Raw genomic sequence first — 4407 nt, forward strand, 5'->3', positions numbered from 1 at the left:
CCAGTTGTTTACTGAGCGCTAAAGATTGAATCAGCAGGGCTGCATTCACGAAGCAGAACTGCTGACGATTCAGAATATGACCTTGAGTACACATGCCCTTCCCTAGGCTTCAATCTCTCAATCTATGAAACAAGGAGAGGGCTTCCGACAATGTTTATCTTGCTAAATTCCAAGGCTGTAAGGAACAACAATGCCCCTTTGCAACCTCAGGTGAAAAGGGCCCTTAGATGTAAAGAATAAGCTATTCGCAGTTAGCTCAAAAGGGGATGTTATTTCTCAAGAGATAAATGGAGTGTGAAAGATTGTGAGGTTTTCTGGGGGAATGGGGGGCTGGGGATTTATTTTATATTCTAGTCTATTTACAAATTTTTTCACCTTCCTCAAATTCAAAGAAATAAGAATGTACTAGAACTCTTAAGAACAGAAACATGGCCGGGCGCGGTGGCTCATGCCTGTAATCCCAGTACGTTGGGAGGCCGAGGCGGGCGGATCACCTGAGGTTGGGAGTTCGAGACCAGCCTGACCAACATGGAGAAACCCCGTCTCTACTAAAAATACAAAATTAGCCGGGTGTGGTGGTGTGCGCCTGAAGTCCCAGCTACTCGCGAGGCTGAGGCAGGAGAATCGCTTGAACCCGGGAGGCGGAGGTTGCGGTGAGCCAAGATCACGCCACTGCACTCTAGCCTGGGCAGCAAGAGCGAGACTCTGTCTCAAAAAAAAAAAAAAAAAAAAGAACAGAAACATTCACTCCTTTCCCTGTTTCCTTAGGCTGGATGAAACAGCAGGAGGTCTTCTCCACTTTTAGCTGATTATGTCCCTAAATAAGGTTTAGATAAGCTCTTGCAGGGCCTGTGATTCAAAACCTGTTCTAAGACATGCAGGAAGATGGACAAAGAATTTTAGTTGGTGTGAAAAGATTGTGAATTTATCATGCTTAAAAGTGAATTTTTAAAAGTGATTAATTTTTTTCCGCTGGGAGCAGTGGCTCACTCCTGTAATCCCAGCACTTTGGGAGGCTGAGGTGGACGGATCGCCTGAGGCCAGGAGTTGAGACTAGCCTGGCCAACATGGTGAAACCCCGTCTCTACTAAAAATACAAAAATTAGCCAGGCGTGGTGGTGGGCGCCTGTAATCCCAACTACTTGGGAAGCTGAGGCAGGAGAATTGCTTGAACTCGGGAGTCGGAGGTTGCAGTGAGCCGAGATCGCACCACTGCACTCCAGTCTGGGCAACAAGAGGGAAACTTTGTCTCAACAACAACAAAAAAAGCGATTAATTTTTTTCCAGTCAGTCACATTAGAGTGGATGTCTTGGAGGGGTGCTTTAGACATTTTGGTTCTAATAATTTCACATGCCTAATGGAAAAATCTCTCTTCTCCCTTTCAGAGTTCTCTAAAGTCCCATTTGTACAAATTCTCCTCTAGAGGAAAAGCAAGTTTGAGAGTTTCCTGTTTCTTGACGTTAGGTGAGGAAATCGACTCTATTCCCTAAATTGAGAGTGGCTTTGGTAAGCATAGTGCGTTCTAGAAAGTTCAAACTATTTAGTGAGTGTTTTTCTTTTTTTGCTTTCTTTCTTTTCTAATAATAAAGAGACAGGGCCTCACTATGTTATCCAGGCTGGTTTTCAACTCCTAGTGTCAAAGGATCTTCCCACCTCGGCCTATCAAAGTGCTGGGATTACAGGCGTGAGCCACCACACCTGGCCTCGAGAGTGTCTTTCTGATTCAGTTTTCAGTTGCACAAGGTTTTCCTAGGGTGGGTCTGCTACCTGGGGAACTCCTGGGGTCACTGTTTTTCTTTTTGTCTTTTTTTGTTTTTGCACACAAAACAATAAACATTTTCTAAAAATACATACAAACAAAAAGATACATATCAAACATATTAGGAAGGTTGCACATGGGAAGATGGGGAATAGAAATGGGGGGTGGGAATTAAAGAAAATAAATGAGAGAGGGACTTTGTATGGATCAATGATAATAACTCAATCCTCTATTTGACAAAGAAGAAGGAGAAGGAAGAGGAAGCAAAAGAAAGTGGGATAAAGGATCAGAAAGGGAGGAAAATAGAAAAAATTAGAGTATGACTCCAGGGTAGACCTGTTTTGTTGTTGCTGAGTTGGTTGGTTGGTTTGTCTGTTGTATTTTTCATATGTTTCGCCATGTTGGCCAGGCTGTTCTCGAACTCCTAGCCTCAAGTGATCAACCCGCCTCGGCCTCCCAGAGTGCTGGGACTACAGGCGTGAGCCACCACGTCCAGCCCCCACATTGCGTCTGGCCTCCGTGGTAGACCTCCCAGACGGGGTGGCCGGGCAGAGGCGCTCCCCACATCCCAGATGGGGTGGCCGGGCACAGGCACTCCTCACTTCCCAGACGGGGTGGCCGGGCAGAGGCGCTCCTCACTTCCCAGATGGGGCGGCCAGGCAGAGGCGCTCCTCACATCCCAGACGATGGGTGGCGGGGCAGAGGCGCTCTTCACTTCCCAGATGTTGGGCGGCCGGGCAGAGACGCTCCTCACTTCTTCCCAGACGGGGCGGCCTGGCAGAGGTGCTCCTCACTTCTTCCCAGACGGGGCAGCTGGGCAGAGGCACTCCTCACTTCCCAGACGGGGCGGCCGGGCAGAGGCACTCCTCACTTCTTCCCAGACGGGGCGGCCAGGCAGAGGCGCTCCTCACTTCTTCCTGGACGGGGTGGCCAGGCAGAGGCGCTCCTCACTTCCCAGACGGGGCGGCCAGGCAGAGGCGTTCTTCACTTCCCAGACGATGGGCAGCCGGGCAGAGACGCTCCTCACTTCTTCCCAGACGGGGCGGCCGGGCAGAGGCGCTCCTCACTTCTTCCTGGACGGGGTGGCCGGGCAGAGGCGCTCCTCACTTCCCAGACGGGGCGGCCAGGCAGAGGCGCTCTTCACTTCCCAGACCATGGGCGGCCAGGCAGAGACACTCCTCACTTCTTCCCAGACGGGGCGGCCGGGCAGAGGCGCTCCTCACATCCCAGACGATGGGCGGCCGGGCAGAGGCGCTCCTCACCTCCCAGACGATGGGTGGCCGGGCAGAGGCGCTCCTCACCTCCCAGACGATGGGCGGCCGGGCAGAGACGCTCCTCACTTCCTAGACGGGGCGGCGGCCGGGCAGAGGCTGCAATCCTATCACCCTGGGAGGCCAAGGCAGGCGGCTGGGAGGCGGAGGCTGCAGCGAGCCAAGACCACACCACTGCACAACAGCCCGGGCGAGCACCGAGTGAGCGAGACTCCGTATGCAGTCCCAGCACCTCAGGAGGCCAAGGCGGACAGACCACTCGAGGTCAGGAGCTGGAGACCAGCCTGGCCAACATGGCGAAACCGCGCCTCCAGCCAAAGGACAAAAATCAGGCAGGGGTGGTGGCGCGCGGCCGCAATCCCAGGCAGCACGCAGGCCGAGGCAGGAGCCAGAGGCAGGGAGTCTGCAGCGAGCCGACTACTACAGTGTATCCTGGGCAACGGAAGGAAGAAAGGAGGGAAGGAAGGGAGGGAGGCAGGGAGGGAGGCAGGGAGGAAGGAAGGAAGGAAGGAAGGAAGGAAGGAAGGAAGGAAGGAAGGAAGGAACTGTTTTTAACTCACTCTCATTTTTTCGCCGTCAGGAAACTCCAAGAAGAAAATGGGACTGGAAACTGAAGAAACAGTAAGGCATTCCCCCCTCCCCCCCGCCAATAAGTCTGTTTTACATTTGTGCACTAAATCATGCTCAAACGCCTTCAATTGGCTTAGCGTAGGTCTCTTATGTACAATTTAAAATCCTCAATAAATGTCCCTAACTGAAAGTTTTAGCTCTGTGCCTCCTCTCTCATATAATCTCTTATTTGATTACTGATGCTTAACCTGACGGGGCTTTCTCCCCACCTTAACTACAGTTTTCACTGGAACAATCTCCCCATCTCCTATCCTTGGATATGAAATCATTTCCACCTTTCAAGGTCATCAGCTGGGGCGTCATTTTCTACCTACAGACGCTATAGTGTGTCCCTTCTTGCCTCACATCATAGGCAAAAGACTATGAACTGCGGGAGGGGAGAAGTCTGGTCTAATTACTATGTCTAGCCTTCATACATCCTCATAGAACACCTTGCCCAGATTGGAAACTGAGTGAATGGACAAATTAAGTAATTAATTAACTTTCTGTCCCATGACTCCTTGTAGATTGGAAAGTCTTTGGAGGTAGAGTTGCCAGACTTAGCGAATCAAAATATAGGATACCCAGTTATATTTGAATTTCAGATAACCAGTAATACTTCTTTTAATACAAGTATGTCCCATAAATTAATTGCGACATAATAACAAATAATCGTTGTTTACATGAAATTCAAATTTAACTGGGCGCCCTGTATTTTATCTGGCACCACTATGTGGAGGGCAGGGGTTCCCCGTTGCGCCTGGCTT

This window comes from Symphalangus syndactylus, chromosome X (assembly GCF_028878055.3).
Source record: "Symphalangus syndactylus isolate Jambi chromosome X, NHGRI_mSymSyn1-v2.1_pri, whole genome shotgun sequence".
Taxonomy (NCBI): domain Eukaryota; kingdom Metazoa; phylum Chordata; class Mammalia; order Primates; family Hylobatidae; genus Symphalangus; species Symphalangus syndactylus.